At 39.6% G+C, this 21,688-nt stretch overlaps 1 pseudogene; it reads left to right on the forward strand.

Moving 5' to 3' along the window:
• Positions 1-7,132: 7,132 nt before the first annotated feature.
• LOC149011355 (aldehyde oxidase GLOX pseudogene) lies at positions 7,133-9,416 on the forward strand (annotated as a pseudogene).
• Positions 9,417-21,688: the final 12,272 nt, after the last annotated feature.

Consider the following 21,688-nt stretch of genomic DNA (forward strand, 5'->3'; position numbering starts at 1 on the left):
GGACCCCCAAACTAGATCGAGTTAAGGTCTTCCATCCCCCAATGGTCACATTCCATCCAAGAAAGTACCCGATCTTAGGGACAAAATCTACCAAGGCTTGATCTGCTGAATCTACATGTAGCAAAAATTAAAAGGAAACTTTAGGATCGGGATCATGCTGAAGATTTTGATGTAGTTGACCGGGAGCCCTTCTCCGATGAAATCATGAATATGCCTTTTCAGGCCAACTTCATCATGCCAACATTTACTGCGTTTGAAGGTAAAACTAATCCAAAGGAGCATATAAGCTACTTCAAGTCTATCATGACCGTCTTTGGGTCGAGAGGATGAACTACTATGCTTTGAACCTTCCTAGCATCATTGAAAGGGCCAAAAATCAAGTGGTTTAGTAGCTTGAAGCTGGGTTCCATTAACAATTTCAAGGAATTTCCCAAGAAGTTCATAGCCCAATTCAGAAGTGGGATTGGGAGCAAGAAGACGTTTGACAGCCTTTTTGCTATTAGACAAGGTTGAAATGAATCCATTTCAAGATTATCTAAAATGCTTTAATGAGGTGGCCATTGATATTGAGGAGTTGGACGACTAGGTGGCGTACAACACCCTATGAAGCGGGATAATGCATACCAAGTATCTGGAGACCTTGCTCTTGAACAAGCCAAAGACTTATGGAGTCCCGCTCAGGTAATGTCAAAAACAAGCGAACATGTACGAGGTAATCCAGGCCCAAGTGAAATTTGACAAAGAATGTAAGCCAAAAGAACATAATGGTTTGGGTTCGACACAGGAAAAGAATGGAAAAACAAATGAGGTTAGAACTTGAACGGGAGGGGTACAACCTTTCAATGCCAAGCCGTCATAAATTTTGATGCAAATATGGGACAAGAAAACTCTAAAGTAGCCGGGGAAGCTTCATTCTTGGCTGGAAGACTAGGATATGAATAAATACTATCGCTTCCATAAGGATTGTGGCCATCACATAGATGATTGTTGGAACCTAAAATCCGAAATAGAGAAGTTGATTTAGGAAGGAAAGATGGGACAATATGTCAAAGGATTGGGATGAGCCTGGGCAAGATAACCTCCCAAGGATCGAAAGAGACATCACTCTTCAAGTCTGGAAGATGCCAGGAAAAAGCTCGAAAAAGGATGATCGGGAAGGAACACTTGTGTTTGTGATCTTGGGAGGACTGACCATCGAATCGATCAAGAAAGCAAAGCAAAAGGCCCAGTTTGTTGGGGCGGTTCATTTGCCAAGGAAGAGGAGCAGCCAGTCCTACCACGAGCCTATCACGTTCACTCACCGAGGATTTGGACGGGATCTCGACCCCGCACAATGACGCGATTGTTATGAAGATCAAACTAGCCAATCAGGAAGTTCACCGGGTTCTAGTGGATACCAGCTCATCGGTCAATTTGATCTTGTATGAGGCATTTTGAAGGTTAAAGCTTGAAGATTAAAGGATGACCTCTTGTGGAATGTCCTTGAATGGATTTGAAGGATCCTCGATAGTAGCAGAAGGAATGATTTATCTCAACCTAAGGATCAGGACCTCGCCTAGGGACTTGATGGTAAGGTCCACATTGATGGTTGTGAGGGACTTGTCGGCATACAATCTGATACTAGGTCAGCCAACACTCAACATGCTAGAAGCCGTAGTCTCGCCCAAGCATATGAAACTAAAATTCTAGAACGAAGCTGGAGTTGGTGAATGTAAGTCTAACCAAGCCATTTCACGATAGTGCTATGTTAACTACTTAAAATAAAAAATAAATTAGAGCGAGAGAGAGAGAGAGAGAGAGAGAGAGAGATCTGAAAGATCGGGCAATACGTTAGCCATTGAGGTTTGGGATGAGGACAACATGTAGAGAGTCGAGCCAGTTATCAAAGGATAAGAATAAAACATAATCAATAACTAAAGTCATAAACTGAATTATCAAAAGGTTATAGTTATCCTCAACTAGGATTAAAACATAATCCAAAACAAAACAAAACTGGACATCAGAGTTTAAAAGAAAGAGTTGTTTGTTTGAAGCGGAATTAATCTAATTGTCTTGATAGAAGATACCCTCGCCCTTCTTGAAAGATATAAGGGTAAAGATGTAAAATAGTGACATGAAGGACACTATCGATCTCCAAAGCATCTCTAGTTCTCTACTAGCACCCAACTCCATAGGAACAATCCTAGCATGGGCATGAAGCACTATGCGGCTCCACTTCCTCGCAAGTCACTCCCTCATCATAGTCTGCCAACGATGGATCCTCCATTTGAATGGAGTCCTCATACCCTATAGTAAGATCTAACAGAACATACATATCAACTCAACAACATACCAAGCATTTATCCACCAATTTCTCACATCACATATATAAGACTAATAATGATAATATGAATAATGATGATAATATAACTAATGAATAAATATGATGTTATGTTCTTAACATTATCATGAAGTCTTTATGGTAGACACGCATTTAGCTATACACCAGTCTCCTCTGGGCGGTCTCAGGCATTCTCCCTCAACAAGAAACATCTATTGAGTTTTTTGCGGTTGTTGGCTCAAGTCGTATCAATCCATGACTGAGGATATAGGTCAACACTCTCTCACATCACCATTTGGCATGAGAACTAGCGCATGTCAAGGACAACTCTAGGCCCAATGCATAGTCATACAGTCTCGTACTACATATGGTCTTGATATCATTCCTTAACAGGAGGCATATGTTGGTCCGATATCCTTATTCACCTAGAAATGGGACCCTCAATGGGAGGCATCTGTTGGACTCCATTTCTCAACCCTATGGTCATCCACATATATATAGGCGGCCACTCTTGTGGCTTCCCTGTGAAAATCACACATCGCCCTGAAAGTGACATGAGCCCAAACTGTATACATATGCAACCCTACCATCTCATTGATGTCAGTGGGCCTGTTTGATACTCACATGATCCAGCCACTGATATCACGGGTTAATCAGCTTCAATACCGCTACCAGAAGGGTAGTAGTACTCATGAGGTTACCTAACCAAACACGTCTTAACACCTAGCATACATTCATGTACTTAAGTCTAAGTGCATATAAATATAAGGTCACTAGGGTAATGGGAGAACCCACAACCCTAGTTGGTATGTAAGTATAAGAGGACATAGTCCCAACACCAAGCCCACACACTCACACCATTCTCACATACAACAATTTATGAATTTTGAAATAGAAACAAGTACAAACTAAAATTACCTTCCATTCAACCAAAGTCACACACAGTTTATAAGAGATTACAAGATATTAAATATTGAAGATTTAAATAACTCATCATTCATACAAGATATGGTTAAGTATATTCCTCACCTTTCAAGCTTATATAAATCTCTGAGTCCCAAAGAAATCCACCAAAAACGTGTGTAATTGACCTGAAATAACCCTAGAAACATAAGAAATTAAACGAGGAATAGTTGGGAATCGTCTGAAATTAAAAGGGGGCTAAAACACACACCCAACAGAGGGCAGGGGGTTGGGGCCATACAGGGCTCATTGACCACCCAGTGTAGGGCTCTAGCCAAAAACCCTAAATTCGTCTCTAGTTCGATCTCAGCTTAAAACGAAACTTTGGGATTTTCAATTTAATGGTATTAGGGTCCCCAAAATACCTTTCAAACACCCAAAATGGTTCTCAAATTCTGCCCACAAACATCTCTGAGAGGTTCGAATCGGTTTTGAATGCAAAGGATTGCATGAACCAATTCTCACAAAGATTGGGAAACATGAATAGGGCAAAAGGAAGCATTCAATGTGACCCAACAATGCAAAAGATTCTATCATAATTGCATTTAGAAGAGAGGATGTGAAGGGTTTTCGAGTATTCTTACCTTATTGCGTGATTTCCTTTCTTTTGTCTCACTTTAGCACCACCCAAGGAGTGAAGAAGCTTCAAAATCACAAGCTTTTCTTTTGTCCCATGTTCTCAGCTTCCTTTTTGCATAAACAATGCGTTTATGGGGTTAAAGAATCATAAAATAGGGTTTTAAACCTTAATTCTGAATTTGCCTTGAAACTGGGAGGGGCGGTTGGTCCAGCTGGTCAACCGCCTCCAACCAACTGACCCTATATCTCCCTTCATGAGAAAGCCGATTGCGATGGGCTTCAGAGGGTAAAAAGGTCCTTTCAAGGACTGATCAATTTGAGGTAAAGTCCTTTAGCATTGGTTTATGGGCATGCCAAAACCTCTTTTTTATGCCTTCAAGACTAATCTTCTCTCTTCTTCTGAAATCCATTAGAGTGATCGGGTCTTCATTGTGGTCATCCGCCTCCATAGGTTTGATTTTCGAACACCCGGGCTCAACATGTATGGTCTAGAGTTGTTGCTTACTTGCACTCCAGATTCGCAGTCCTAAAAGTAATGGGTTAAAGGGTTAAAAAATTCAGGGGATTTCACAATGATGAACCATCTCATCATGTGATGTGTAACGCCATGACTAGGGCTAACACTTGAGAAGCCCAACGGTTATATAACCTTTGTGGTTCATGGCATATAGATGGCTCGATAGACAAGGGTGTTCCCAATCTTTCAACAACTGACCATCACGTACAATGACAATCACCAATACACAGTCTGGGGAGCTAGTGTTACGGACATATACAATTGGATTTAAGTTTGGGTGTCCACCTGGCCCATATAACCAACATGCCCGACTAATTGGGCTGGAAGTCTCCAAACCAATCAAGGGGCCCTAAAAGGAAGGCCACGTCAGTGCTAGAATGCACAAGGAAACAAATCCAAACAGGGAAAGTAACCTGCCATTATGGGGTTTATTCATGGAGACAACCGAGCGAACTCACAGGATCTTGTTGAAGGTAAAAAAGGGAACATGCACAATATTAATAGGGGAACACAAAGGTAAGGAGGGATATATACAGTTTCTAAATATTCTCTGGGCAAGCTTCGTTCGGAGCATTTGTTCGTTCCCCGGCTGACTTAACCTTCGGAGGCGGCTTCTCGGCATCGTAGCTGGCCCACTGCTAACCTTTCTTTTGCAGGATCAACCTTCCACTAGGTTGGGACGAGGGTCGGGCGCCACAAGTTGTACTTGATCTTTCATCATATTCGGTTTCCATTTTTGAACTATGTTCAATCACTTGTCTCCTTTTTGAGATTCTCAAGGTCGTAATCGACAAGAAGAGGAGGCCGATGACCTTTTTCAAGAAAAAAAAAAACATATTTAAGCTAATTTTCCCCATAGTGAACCGAGGGTAATAATGAAATTTTACAAAAGGGTAAATAAATAAAGAGAAAATTTCAGGATTATTTTAAGTTTTTCAAAAAAATTTAAAATGCCACATCATTAGCTAACTAACAGAGCTTAATAGTAGGGAGCATTAGTAATTATAGACAAGGTTAAATGTTGAATTAGTAATTTCAAAAAATTTAGGGAATAAAATAATAATTAAACAATAACATAGGGGGGCAATAGTAATTATCCCTTTTGAAAATACAATAGATGCTAACTCATCATTTAACCCTATTATTTTAACATTATGAGTACAATGTTTGTATGAGTCCAGATCCTCTACTCCCGACTGTCCATACAACCGTACACGCACACTCACAAAAGTGAGGGTCCGCGCTGCCCTAGCTAACTCGCAGGCCTAACACAGTGCGCCCACACTCTTGTGAGTGTGGGTGTATAGTTGTATGGGGCAGCTGGGAGATCCAAATTCTTTTTGTATAACTCGGAACTTAAAAGATATAAGCGTAATAGAATAAATTATAAAGGGCGTAAACATAATTATTTATGAACAAAAAGAGTGTAAATGTAATTTTTCTTTAAAATTTTCTTCCATCGTAGCGCTGGCGCTCTCTCTCTCTCAAAAGTTGAGAGGAGTGTCGTGCATGCACGTATATTTTCATCACCAAATAATTAGATGATAGTGTTTCATTAGTGGACTTAATTTATATGATAGTGTTGCGTATCATTAATCATGAGCTAAAGATTGGAATTGGTTAAAAGAAATTTGATTCAAAAGAATAATGAGATCGCGATAGGATAACGGTTGGTATGTCGTGTTTATTCCGGTTAGGTCAAAGTGAATTAATGAAAAGATAGTAACGCGGGAAAGATTTGCATATTCTACTCGACAAAAACCTTGGCCGGACGCACCAGTAACGGATGGGGAATGATTTGTATATTCTACTCATGGAAAGCGTTGGCCAGACGCACCCACAGGTCAGCAGACTGTACATGAAGTATACCCAGCTCCCAGCTACCGCTGACTCAAACAGACTGGCAGTCGTTCAGAAATTTAAAACACAGAAAAGAAAAATGAAAAATAACATAAAAGACTCATTCAGCGGAAGGCTCTTTTTTGTATCAATTCCTAGTTTCTATTATACCTATTTAAAATAAATAAGTATAAGAATTCAATTATTGGTCAAGAATGAAAAAATGGTTTGATGAATTTTATCGAAAATAAGTTTAGTGTCAAAATAAAAAATTGTTAGAAAATAATAGTAAACAAGTAATAAAAGAAAGAAAAAAGTATGATTTTTTATTAAAAAAATGTATTGACTATTTTACTCTCATGTAAATCATAAAATTTTAAGTAAACTTTGTGCATAAATGAAGAGAACAAAATTCTCACCATAATCCATAATAGACAAAAAGTTCATTATTAATTTTAAAATATTTTTTATTATTTTAAATAAAAATAAAACTGATAATAAATACTAAACGACTTCAAATAATGAAAAAAAAAAACCTCATAATTGATACGTAAAAATACGAAGAAGAAAAACCCATAAAGAAATATCAGCAGCCAGCGACCAATTCCGGCCAAAACTTGTTCTCATTTATAAACAAATTAAACTACCATCTGCAGTGCAGCTGCAGCCTGCTAATTATAATTTTTTTATTGCACGTTTTGGATGAATTATTTATTTGGGTCGAAACTTACACGTCTGTTTACTCTAAGGTCTCATCTCAAACTCCCACCCACCGATGCTGATGACTGACCTACTACCCCACCCCTTGCCGGCTTGCCCCTTGTCCCCTGGGACGGACGGACGGACAGACAGACAGTGTATAGTATAAAAGAAAGTCCCGCCCGCCACCCATGCATGCAACTGCAAGTCTGCAATAACCTAACCCAGCTCCCTTGAACTGGTTGCATGCATGGCTTTCTCTCCTAGTCCTGGTCCGGCGGCGCACATGATGTGTTCCTTCTCCTTTCTGATGATCAATATTCTGATCATCATCAATTCATCATCACTGCTGCCATTGGCATCGGCAGCAGCTCCACTAGGGAAATGGAACCTCCTCCTTCGAAGCATTGGGATTTCAGCAATGCACATGCAGCTGCTCAACGACGATCGTGTTGTTATCTTCGACCGCACTGACTTCGGGCGCTCCAATCTGTCCTTGCCCAAGGGTACATGCAGGAATGATGCCAATGACCAGACCCTCAAGCATGACTGCACCGCTCACTCTGCTGAGTATAACGTACTTACTAATTCCATACGACCCCTCACGATCCAGACCGACACCTGGTGCTCTTCCGGCGCCGTCTCTGCCGATGGCAATCTCATCCAGACAGGAGGGTTCAATGACGGCGAACGTGTCGTCAGAATTTTTCAACCATGCAGGACTTGTGACTGGAAAGAGCTTCGGAATGGACTGAGTGCCAGACGCTGGTATGCCACTAATAATATACTGCCGGATGGACGGATTATCGTCATCGGGGGTCGCCAGCAATTCAATTATGAGTACTACCCCAAGTCTACTGCCTCCACTAATAAGGTCTTCCCCTTAACCTTTCTATCGCAGACAACAGACCGATACGAAGACAATCTCTACCCTTATGTTTACCTCAACGTGGATGGCAATTTGTTCATCTTCGCCAACAACAGAGCAATCTTGTTCGACTACGCGAGAGATTCCGTGGTGAAGACCTACCCGGAAATGCCGGATGGCAATCCTCGTAACTACCCAAGCACGGGCTCTTCGGTTCTGCTCCCTCTCAAGATTAACAACAATAACTTATCACCGGTAGCCGAGGTCCTCATCTGTGGGGGAGCTCCACGAGGGTCAATCCAACAGGCCAATTCTGGCAAGTTCATCGGAGCACTTAATACGTGTGGAAGGATCCGAATCACCGACCCCAAACCCGTGTGGTCGATGGAGACGATGCCCCTGGCCAGAGTGATGGGAGACATGACCTTACTACCCGATGGCCAAATCTTGATCATCAACGGTGCCGCAAGAGGCACTGCCGGTTGGGAAATGGGGAGAGACCCAGTTTTACACCCTGTGCTGTACCTTCCCGATCATGTGAAGTCGTCTCGCTTCCAAGTACTAAACCCGTCTACTATTCCACGAATGTACCATTCGACCGCAATTCTACTCCGCGATGGTCGAGTTTTGGTGGGAGGAAGCAATCCCCATCAGTACTACAAATTCACCGGCGTTCTTTATCCCACAGAGCTAAGCTTGGAGGCATTCTCCCCCCTTATTTGGATGCACAGCATTCGGGATTACGGCCTACCATCAATTCCCCGGCATCCTATGCTAAGCTAAGGTATGGGGAACGATTTACTGTGCGGTTCTCGGTACCCAATGCTAAGGTGGTGAATACGCAGAAAATAAAGGTTACCATGATATATCCATCTTTCACCACACATTCCTTCTCCATGAACCAGAGGCTGTTGATTCTAAATACCAGGCATGTGATAGCTGTGACCAGATCGTCCTATGCAGTGGCCGTGATGGCTCCAAATTCAGCTTTCCTGGCACCTCCTGGTTATTATCTTCTATTCGTGGTTCACAAAGCTATACCCAGTAAGGGGATTTGGGTTCAAATACACCACTGATATACCCAACATGTACGTACGTATGTGAGTTGATCATATGCATTTAATTTGATTAATATTCTACGTAAGAATGAGTGTATTCTTAATTTTTCTGTCTCAAGGAAATTAGGAATTGGCTTACTGGATTGATGAACGGGATCGGAGGATACCTAGTTGTTTTCTTCCTCGATCTATTAATGTTAGCCATTGGAAGTTAGCGACGTTGGTGGAATTAAGTTTGTGAATGACATCTCTCTGTTCCTCCTGTCGGGAAAAATACCGATAGATGGTTCACTCTTTTCCCCTGTGTAAAAGATCGACAGAGAAAAAAAGTACAAAATAGGTATTTGTGAATAATGTATGTGAATAGTTCTATAAATAGTGCACGTGTGAATAGTGCCTGTGTGGGGCTCACGTGACTAGTACTTGTGTAGGATCCACGTGAAAGACAACAAAATAAATGATTACAAAAAAAACACAGACACAACAACATATTTGGTTTGGCTTTGCCTACATCCACGGGGGTAATGAAACTTTTCACTATGAAAAATTAGAAATACAACACTTACAATGCTTGGATTTATAACCAAACCCAACATTGTATCCAAAATTGGATACCCTTGTACGCCCTCTCTCAACTCATACTCTCAACCCTTGAAGAGTTTCCAACCCACTACTCCAACACAAATACACTTCACTCAACTCTGAGAACCCTGTACTTTCATTCGCTCATGTACTTATCCCTCAGGCAAACCCGATGGGGAGGTAAGCGATTAAGAGAGAAGCAAAATCTCTCAAATTAATTGTGTTTATCTTCTTGCAATTAATAAGGAGATAAGGAGAGAAGAAAACTCTCTCCTTTAACCTCCTTTAACATGTATTTTTCTCTCTTTGTCAACAAAGAGAGCTTAGGAAGAAATTTACCAAATTTAACAAATTCGGTGTGTCCTCTTGTGAGGAAGACCCACAAAAAACTCCCCCTCCGACTCATAAGGAAGGGCAACTCATGTCTGTCATGCTTCTACAGTAGTCATGTTTGCTCTTCGGTATTATGGTTAGTCGTTTAACCATAATCATATTAGTTGGGATGCTACTTGTTCGCCTAAGGGTTTGGGAGGTCTGCTGGTTTTTCAAAAGGCCTCTGATCAGGATAGAGCTATGCTTCTTAAGCAAGCATGGCACCTATTACACAGCTAGACTGCTTATGGACTAGGGGATACAAGGAGAATTTTCCCTCAAACCGGTTTAGGGTTTAAGCAGAAAGTTGTTTAAATCATTATACCCTGAGTATATAGTTTGGAATACCCAGACCGTTGCTTCCAAGTAGTATTTATAGAACAACACTAGGTTCTATGGTAATTGGACTCTCCCACAAAGGCCCATTACACTATTGGATTGTAACTAATCCGATAGCATATATTAGAACATATGTTGGGTATAACTTAAATAACCAAACCATATTTGAGTATGACTCTAATACCTCAACAACCTCCTCCTATGTTCTACATATGGCTCTAGCATTAGTCCCCAAAATTTAAATTTTAAACTTAATAAAAAACCATTCATAACTTTCCAAAAAGAATAATATCCAATTAAATTCAAATGAATACTTTAAACCAAAAGCATGAGTTTTAGAATAAATCTAAACAAAAAAAAAATAAATTAAAGGCTCTACATAAATAAACTATTGTACGAAAATAATTGATAGTTCCTCGTAGCCTTGAATGATTTTACTCATCAAGTAAATCATCCTCATCGAGCTCTAAATTAATATGCTCTCCTCCATTTTCGCCATCTCTTGTAAATTGTCAATGAATTTTATAAGAATATGAATCCAATCATTTAGACAATATATATGAATATCTAGTTCTACCAAAAGAATTTAGTATTATTCACATAATGGCTGAAAAATATGTGCATTCTCATCAAGTTTCTATACAAGAACAAGATGTAAATGGTTTTTTTTTACAAAGAACCATTCTATGTTTTCATTTATAATGTTATTGTTATCATGTCCACCATGGTTATCAGTTATATCATCAAATTTGGAATGACACCATTTCATAGAAGACATTTCATTAGGTGTGGAATGATATAAAGATAATAGTAACATCATTGAAACATATTAATAATTTTCATATTCCTTGTTTGGAATAAAAAAATAATTAATCTTCATATAGAGGTTGCTACATCATCAATGTGGAATGACTTCTTACACCTCTATATTCCACAATCCTATCAATTTATTTAAAATAGGTAAATTGTCATGAATGCAAACTATGGATAGATGAAATTCGAACAATTCAAAATTACATAGAGTTGGATTAAGATCTACCTATATGGTCTTTAACTCCATCTCCCCCATAGTTTTGAATGTTTGATCTTTGTTTAATCCCTTTGTAAGGGCAAATATCATGTTCTCCTTTGATCTCACATTAATCAAAGTAATCACTCCTAGTTCAATAAAAAAAATCAGCATGACCTATCTTAGCTTAATGGGTCTTCTCTTACTATTAAAGAGTGAGTTATTGGCTAGCTCTATTGTTGCTTGATAATCACAGAATAAACTCAAAGAGGTTATCTTCAAGTTAACCAATGGAATATCTAGAATCAAATCTCTTATCCACTCTATATCATCTCCTGCTGAGGCTAGAGCATATAATTCTAATTCCATAGAGCTTAGAGCAATGCAAATCTATCTCTTAGATTTTCATCCAACAATTGTTCCACCTAATGTAAAAATATAGCTACTAGTGGATTTATTGTTTCCTATGTTTGAGCACCAAGATGTATTAGATTATCCTTCTAAAATTGGAGGATGTCTAGTATAGCAAAGGGCGTAGTTTTTAATAGCCTTAAGGTATCTCATATCTCATTAGCCTTTTGAGAGCAATTCAATGCTCTTTACTAGGATTACTAGCGAAGCGACTCAGCATACCTACTGTACATGCTATATCTAGCCTAGTGCAACTCATAGCATACATGAGACTTCCAATCAATTTAGAATATTCTGATTGATTCACAGCTTTACCATCATTTGGTACAAGCTCTTTTTTTTCTAATCACATGGTGTTTCTACCAATTTGCCTCCACTATATCCCCCATTTAGAGAATAATTTTCAATATAGTTAGGTTAACTAAGAGTAATTCCTTGCCCAAAACAGCTTACTTACATGCTAAAAATGGTGTCTATAACACCAAGAGCCACCATATTGAATTATTTAGCTAAGGTTTCTTTGATATCACTCACTACAAAATGATCGGAACTAAGAATCAACATGTTGTCTACATATAAGAAAATAGTTATGACTGTATTCAACACGAGACTTATAATAAAGACATTTATCAAAGTTACTAGTTTGAAACCCAAAGCGCTTCACTATTTTGTCAAATGTTTGATGCCATAATTTAGGTGCTTACTTAAGACCATACAAAGATTTTTAATTTACAAACTTTATGTTTGAAACCTTTCAAGACATACTCTTAGGTTGGTCCATGTAAATTTTTTCAATTAGGCCTCCATTAAGGAAGGTTGTTTTTACATCCATTTGATGCACAACATAGTGTTCAATAGATGCCAAAGCAAGAAGAATTCTAATCGTGGCTAGATGACAGACGGGTGAGTATATATCAAAGTAATCCACTCTACTAACTTGCTTATCTAGTAAACGTTGTTTATACTTGAGCTACGTAGCCATCGAGATTTTAGTTTATTCTTCAACACCCATTTACAGCCCACACATTTAGCATCTTTAGGTAGTCAACTAAAGTTCATGTGTTATTTTGTAGTAAACAATGTATTTCATCATCAGTTGCCTCTGTCCATAGCAAAGAGTTCCTATATCTCATCGCTTCCTTATAGGTAGATGAATCATTCTCTAAATGGTCGGTTACATAGTCCTCACCAAACTCTTTGGATACTTTATCTCTCTCAGAGGAACGAGTAACTACATGCTGTGTTACCAAGGATCGGATTTGCGGTTAGTTGGCTATAGCGATGCCAACTGGGCTGGAGACATCGATGAGCGCAAATCAACCTCTGGAAATGCTTTCTTGCTAAATGGCGGGGACATTTCGTGGTGTAGCAAGAAGCAGACTTGTATATCCCTCTCAACCATGGAAGCAGAGTATGTGGCATGCTCAGCTGCGGTTCAAGAGGCTGTTTGGTTGAAGAGATTCCTTCGACATACTGGGATTGTGATGACATCCAAAGAGGCTGCCCTTGTCTACTGTGATATTACGGCAGCCTTAGCTATGTCAAGGACCCCAAGTATCATGGAAAGACCAAACATATACAGTTGAGATATCACTTTGTTAGAGAAACTCATCTTGATTAGCTGTTGGAATTTATTAATATGACTAATAAATTAAATGCCCAAGGGCAAATCTGGAAACTCACAATTAGGGCGGTTACAGAATATAAGTTATATATTTGTAACCACCGCATTAGTGAGAAAGGTGTGTGATTCATTCGTATGAGATTTCTTCCAGAAAAGAGGCGGCTCCATCTTTCTCTCTCTCCTAGAATCGTTGGCTTGGAGGTTTCCTTCCTTGCTTTAGATCTTCTTCCATCTTTTATTCCACAGGCATTTGGGTTGTAGAAATACTTCCCTTTCCTTGTGATTGTGGAATCATCCCGGTAGAGATTTGGTGGTGGAACGAGAACGTGGATCCAAATTCACTTCCGCTACGAATACTTCACAAAAGGGAAAGCGAATCCAGGTAAGGAATCTTTCCCCCATCAATTAATTGAATTGAATTATTTTTGGAGTATTACCTACATTGGCATCGAGCCATTGGTTCCCACGGTTCTTTGTTCCTCCTCATTGTTTAATTTCATTGTATGGATCCAATGGGAGGATCAAGGGTTTACGGAGAATCTAGGGTTTTTTGGAAACCCTTATGTTTTGGGTTCGGATCCGAATGGGAGGATCCTTGTAAATTTTCCTTATGATTTTTTGCATGAATTGATAATCCAGGGTTTAATACGAAACCCATGGGAGAATTGATAGGGTTTTTGGAAACCCTTATGTTTTGGGTTCGGATCCGTGGGAGGATCCTTGTAAATTTCCCTTATGATTTTTTGCATGAATTGATAATCCAGGGTTTAATAAGAAACCAATGGGAGAATTGATAGGGTTTTTGGAAACCGTTATGTTTTGGGTTCGGATCCGAATGGAAGGATCCTTGAAAATTTTCCTTGTAATTTTTTGAATGAATTGATTATCCATGATAATTAATTTTGTTTAATATTTATTGCTGGATTTTTTTCATTTGTTTTTGGATGATTTTTTGGGTAAAAAAAAATGTCTTTTACCGTTTTTTGAAAGAAAAAAAAACCGTTCATGAAAAAATCCGAAAAACGCTGTTTTTTTGTCACTGTGGACCAGACGGTTGTCCGTCTATTGGTCTGACAGAACACAGTGACCCAGACGGATTTTCCGTCTAGGAGACGATCATTCGTCTGGTTGCAGAAAGCCAGACAGATTCCCAGACGGAGAGCCGTCTTAGAATCCGTCTGAGAATTTGTCCAGTTTTGAATGTGTTTCTATTTACTGGACATCAATGGCTCACAATCTATGTGATGTTTGAGCATTGAGGGCCTAATGGGGCCTAGTGGGAGCTAATGAGGTAGAAGTGTTTTGTGTGAACCACCTCATAGCATTAACATTATTACATGTTTTATTTTCTTAAAATTGTTTTAATTATGGGTCTATCAATTATGTTTCTTACATAGAATGAAACTAGTATATAAGTCTATATGGGTTTGCATGAGAATTTGATTGAATGTTTGTTAGCATCTCTTTTGGTTTAAATGCTTACCCCATAGGTTGACTATGCTAGTGTCATTTGCTGTTGCTTGAGTTGTGTTTTATGCTAGAATAGTAGAACTCATCCTAGTATATAATGTCTCTAGAATAAATGGCTGCTACCAAAAAGCATAGTTGCTAACTTCGCGAAAGGAGACAAACCGAATGAGAGGTATTATGACATCCGGCACCGAAAGGTGCAAAGATCTCCTTGAAGAACAGAACATGCTGAAAACCGTAAACTAGACCATGTCCCCACCTGAGGAAGGTACCACTGCATAGTATCGCAGGAACCTTGAGCTTTACAATGTCTAGAAGAGGAAAGACTGGGAAGCTAGGGTTAGTATCCTAAGCTCCATGAGGGATGACCTGATGCTTCGGTTAGAGAAGCATAGGACTGCAAAGTCTTTGTTGGAGGCTGTGAAGTTCCAGTACGGAGGGACTTCCACCACAAGAGGCTGCCAGCTCAGACTCACATTTGATGGTTATAAGATGCGCCAGGGTCACACCATGGGGTAGCATATAACCATCATGTATTCCAACATGATTAGTGAGTTGAGCGCATGTGGGAGCCACAAAGACTGATGAGGAGCAAGTCTCTGCAGTCATCAGGTCATTGCCTAAGTCTTGGGAGCATATGAAGATCTTCTTGACTCATGTTGATGAGGTCAAGACATTTGATCAAGCTGCCAAGCACCTTGAGCTAGAGGAGGATCGGATGTTGGCCGATGTCCCTCACACTGAAGTAGTTGCTGCTAAAGCAAGCACTAGTAAGGGTGCAGGCTTCAAGCGCAAGAAGGAGAGAGCTCAACCTTAGTGGTCTAGGCAAAGTAACAGAGGTGGGAACAGAAACAAGAGTGGTTTATGAGACATGGTTTTAGAGTTGTATTTGAAAACAATTCTTTGGTTTTGTATCTAGGTGATACAGTTTATGGTTATGGATTTCTTAATAATGGTTTAATTGTATTGGATACAATTGATTATTCATTTAATTCTAGTAGTGCTTTTATTTGCCAAAATACTATGTGTATTGATTCTAATTTACGGCCTGCTAGACTAGAACATATTGGCTTAGATAGGATGAACAGGTTGGCAAGAGAAGGTCTCTTAGGCCAAGGTTCACTATATGATTTGCCAACCTCTGAGTCATGTCTAGCAGGAAAAGCAACTAGAAAACCATTTAAAAAGGCTTTGAGAGCCTCTCTTCCTTTAGAACTTATCCATTCAGATGTGTGTGGGGACCCATGAATGTGCATACTAGAAAAGGACAGTCTTATTTCATCACATTCATAGATGACTATACACGGTATGGTCACATTTATCTAATTTCTCATAAGTCAGAAGCTCTGGAATGTTTTAAGAAATTCATGAGCATAGTTGAGAATCAGTTAGATAAAAGGATTAAAACTTTTAGAACGGATAGAGGTAGAGAATATCTCTCCGATATGTTCAAAGGGTTATGTGATGAAAAGGGGATATCTAGACAACTTACTATTCCAGGGACTCCACAACAAAATGGGGTTGCTGAGAGGAGGAATAGAACCTTGCTAGACATGGTGAGATCCATGATGGCGCAGGCAATTCTCCCCATCTCTCATTGGGGAGATGCTTTGCTGACTGTGGCCTATATCCTCAACAGAGTTCCAACCAAATCGGTTCCTTCCACACCATATGAGTTGTGGACCGGAAGGAAGCCAGATTTGAGTTACTTGCGCGCATGGGGATGTGCAACATATGTTCACTCTACTTCTCACCAATATTGAAAGCTTGGACCCAGAGGAAGAAAGTGTATCTTTGTGAGATATTCTGAACCCTCAAAGGACCAAGTCTTCATTGGACTAGATGAAAGTGAGAGGAGAACAGAACTTGAGTCTAGGGATGCAGCATTCTTAGAGAATGATTTTCCATCTCTTTCAGGAGTTAACAAAGAATCATTGGAATTCTTTGAAATACAAGATAGTGGTCTTGTCACTCCAGGGATTTAGATTCTGGATAATGAACCTGGGGTTCATCCAGAAGATCCTAGTGGGAGTGTGAGTGTAGATGTGATAGCTACCTCAGAGGGTGAGCAATCTGACATGCACTTGCGCCCGTAGTGGACGCGGGCAAGTTCCTCGTCGACGTTTTGACATAGAGGATGAAGCCTACATGGTAATTCCTGAAGAGATCGACTGTGAGATGACTTCAGTTGATGAGCATGAACCAAAGAGCGTGCAGGAAGCTCTTGCGGGGTCAAGCTCAAAGGAATGGTTGAAAGCAATAGAGGAAGAGTTGGAGTCAATGAAAGTTAATCATGTCTGGGACTTGGTTGACTTGCCGCCGAGCCCAAAGGCAATTGGGAACAAGTGGGTTCTCAAGATCAAGAGAAAGGCGGATGGATCTATTGAGAGATTCAAGGCTCATTTAGTGGCTAAGAGCTACACCCAACAAGAGGGCGTTGATTATGAGGAAACTTTTTCCCCTGTGATTTGGTTTGCCTCAATTCGCCTCATACTAGCCATTGTTGCTCAGTTGGACTTGGAGCTTTATCAGATGGATGTAAAAACTGCTTTTCTCAATGGAGAACTTGAGGAAGAGATCTATATGGATCAACCTCAAGGCTTTGAAGCTAATGGACTTGAGCGCAAAGTGTGCAAGCTTAAGAAGTCCATATATGGCTTAAAGCAAGCATCTAGACAGTGGAATGTGCGCTTCCACCAAGCTATGATGGAAAATGGTTTTTCCATGCTTGAGGAAGACCACTGTGTTTACACCAAGAGATTTGATGGTAATTATGTCATTCTGACACAATACGTAGATGACATACTTATGGCTAGCAATAGCAAGCAGCTATTGGAAACCATTAAGAAATGGTTGTCCTCCGTATTTGATATGAAGGACATGGGTGAAGCAAGCTATGTGCTTGGTGTCAAGATTGTCAGAAATAGGCAAAAGAGATTACTGGGTTTATCTCAGGAGACCTATATTGACAATCTCTTGACGAGATACCAGATGCACAACTACAAACCAATTGATACTCCAGTGGAGAAGGGTTTGCATTTGAGCCTTGATATGGGTCATAAGACTCCAGAGGAGAAAACCAAGATGGAAAGAGTTTCATATTCCTGTGCAGTGGGTAGCCTTATGTATGCTATGATGTGTACTAGGCCGGATATATGTTATGCAGTGGGTTTGGTTAGTCGGTACCAATCAAACCCAGGCATAGAGCACTGGAAAGCAATCAAGAGGATATTGAGATATCTCAGAGGAACGAGTAACTACATGTTGTGTTACCAAGGATCAGATTTGCGGTTAGTTGGCTATAGTGATGCCGACTGGGTTGGAGACATCGATGAGCGCAAATCAACCTCTGGAAATGCTTTCTTGCTGAATGGCGGGGCCATTTCGTGGTGTAGCAAGAAGCAGACTTGTATATCCCTCTCGACCATGGAAGCAGAGTATGTGGCATGCTCAGCTATGGTTCAAGAGGCTGTTTGGTTGAGGAGATTCCTTCGACATACTGGGATTGTGATGACATCCAAAGAGGCTGCCCTTGTCTACTGTGATAGTACGGCAACTCTTAGCTATGTCAAGGACCCCAAGTATCATGGAAGACCAAACATATACAGTTGAGATATCACTTTGTTAGAGACATTACATCAAGGAAGAAAGTTGTACTTAAGCACATATCTACTAGTCAGATGGTAGCTGGCCCTCTTACCAAACCTATAGCCAAGGATTTTTTTTTTCTCATGTAAAATCCTTGTGTAGATTGTGACTTATTTTTGTACTGAGACTTTCTTATTATTGAGTAATATGAGTTCATTCTAGCATTTATTTTATTCACTTTCTGTGTGATTGTGTTTTTCTAGCATAAAACAAGATATGTCAATAGGCAAAAGAATGGCCCACTCACATGAGCATTCACCTCTGGCGCCTTGGAGGCGAGTAGAGATGAGACGGATTGTGAATGACTTTGTGTAGGTCAATTCATAATCATGATGTCGCCTTGATTTGGAATCAAGATGAGTTTCTCTATTGTGAAGAGAATCGACATGAATGTTCCCACTATTCATGTTGCCTATAGGATCCAGGTGCGAGTACTTTATGTGGCGCTAGGGTGGCGACAATAAAGAAACTCGGGTTAGGCGCAAGAGGGTTGCGACTGGACTAAAACCTGTATGGTGTTGAGATGGACATATATTCTATTGTATACAGAATGCTCCACCATAGCACGTATATCATACTATGTGTGCTTAGCGATCATTGGAAATGAGAGGATGGATCCCTGCTCCTCTCATTGTGTGAGTCCTGGACCTTATGGTCCATTAGTGTTCTTAGTGACTTTCGACGACATCATGAAACGAAGGGTTGATGTGGCTACTTTGGGGTGTTACCTATGGTCATGATTGATTCGACCTAAAGGGGCACTACCGGGAAAGGAGTCAATCCGAAGTGTAGTGATGGTCTAGGGCAAAAGGAAAGGTTTGATTCAACTGCACCCTAAAAAGTGTTTGTTGGCGCCAATTGTATGTGTTACAGCAGTGAACATTTTAAGGACAAGAAGGTGATCTCACAGAGGGATCTAGATACCTTTAGTTTGGTGAGTTTGAGTAAACCTAGGACACTGTGTTATACTAATGCTTATTTGATTTGTTTCTTTGAGTGATGTGCCATTCTGGCCTTCTGGGAAGGTTTCTAGTTTGGGGCTCACGCGTGTGCAGGTATATCACTGGTCGCACAACCCATTTTGCCAGTATGACTTGTGGATATTAGTGTCTAGGACACAGATGGTCTATGTATCTGGGAATCATAGCAAAGAGATCAATATATATGTATATCTGGGATATACATGTGTGTCTGGGACACAAGAGGTCTATGTATCTGTGATACATAGCAGAGAGATTGAATGTGTATATCTGGGATATACATGTGTGTCTGGGACACATTGAGAGATTAACACTTGCCCTTGTGCAAGTGGGAGCTGTTGGAATTTATTAATATGATTAATAAATTAAATGCCCAAGGGCAAATCTGGAAACTGACAATTAGGGTGGTTACAGAATATAGGTTATATATTTGTAACCACCGCATTAGTGAGAAAGGTGTGTGATTCATTCGTACAAGATTTCTTCCAGAAAAGAGGCGGCTCCATCTTTCTCTCTCTCTCCTAGAATCGTTGGCTTGGAGGTTTCCTTCCTTGCTTTAGATCTTCTTCCATCTTTTATTCCATAGGCATTTGGGTTGTGGAAATACTTCCCTTTCCTTATGATTGTGGAATCATCCCGGTAGAGATTTGGTGGTGGAACGAGAACGTGGATCCAAATTTACTTCCGCTGCGAATACTTCACAAAAGGGAAAGCGAATCCAGGTAAGGAATCTTTCCCCCATCAATTAATTGAATTGAACTATTTTTTGGAGTATTACCTACAATCTCTTTTGGGAGTACACCTAGATTCTCTTCAATAATCATATTGGGATTAGTGTTAGAAGTAATTGGTTCAAATTCCATAATTGATTATGTAACCATTCCTGTTGGAGCTAGTAAAGTCATGCCTTGATCTCAAAGAAACTTATCTTCAAAAAACACTACATCTTAGATTCTATCACCACATTAGTTGATAGATCCAAGAACCTATAGCATTATCTTTCGCACATTCTAGATATACAAAAATGTTGGTTCTAGATCCCTCCTTAGGTCTTCTAGGGTTTTGTATCCTTACATAAGTAATACAGCCATAGGTCTTTAAGAGGTCAATTCTACAAGGATGTTTATGCTACAATTCATATGGAGTTTCAGTCAATTTTGAGGGAGATAACCTATTTAGAATGAGATTCGCAGTTAATGTTCCTTCTCCCCAATAACAGGCAGGCATGCCAGCAGTCAACAATATGGAATCAACATTTCTGTTAATGTCATGTTCTTACGTTCAGTTATGCCATTTGATTGGGGTGAGAGGTGCAGTAGTGTCAAAAATTATATCCTCAGAGGCACAAAACGTTTTGAACTCTATCAAAAAATATTTACCTCCTCTATCACTTCTAAGTCATTTAATTTTTAAGTTTAACTGATTTTCAACTATACTTTTAAAAAATTTGAAAAAAGATTTTTCAAATACTTCATCTTTTAATTTTAATAGATAAATATGACAATATCTAGAAATATCCCTCAAGTTGTAAAATTTTTAAAATCACAAAGATTAGAATGTATTAGTTCAAAAAGTTGTGTGCTTCTAGAAACCTGACGAAAATGTTTTCTAGTAATTTTTGTTTGGGCACAGACTTCACATCTATTAAAGTGTTTAGAAGTATCTAATAGTATGTTATGAGTTTTAGAAAACTGGACCATCTTCTTATAGTTCACATGTCTCAATTTATAACGCAATCTCTTAGGATCAATTAAACTTGAAACTGATATGTTTATTGTCTTATTATCTAGACTCAGTCTGTACATACCATTAATTAGATAAGCACAACCGAAGTAGTGAAAATTAACAAATAGAGTCACACTATCAGTATGAAAAGAAATACAATGCTAGCATTATATAAAAGGCTAAGTGAAATTAAATTATTTTTTAAATTATGAACTACTTTAACATCTTTTAAAATTAGAACTTTACTTGAAAATAAAATCAGATTTGAAGTTCCTCTTTGGGTCACTAAGGCTGATGTTCCATTTGCAATTGTTACATAAAACCTTAGTCTCTTAGTCAGCAAGTTCTTGTTGTGGCAAACATGACATGTAGCTCTTGAGTCCAACCACCAATTTGAAGAAGTAATAATGGTCTTGACATCCTCTGCACCCATTGATGCGGATCAATTATACTTCTGGATCCTACTGAGCCTCCTCTCGTATCCGGGACGATGACTCCTGCAAGAAAGGTTAGATGCGGGCCGGCTTGTGTGCCGGACAACCGCCTCCAATGGCAAAGTCAAATAATGAACAGAGTGAGGTCTCGTGCAAAAGCTACACAAGATTATACTCAGAGTGTATTGGATGCTTACCAGAGAGGTGTGTCTCTTATCTTATATTGATCAACTTACCTTATATGTGTATGG

Source organism: Hakea prostrata, chromosome 7 (assembly GCF_041222555.1).
Source record: "Hakea prostrata isolate BN-2017 chromosome 7, UWA_Hpros_2, whole genome shotgun sequence".
NCBI classification, from domain to species: Eukaryota; Viridiplantae; Streptophyta; class Magnoliopsida; order Proteales; family Proteaceae; genus Hakea; species Hakea prostrata.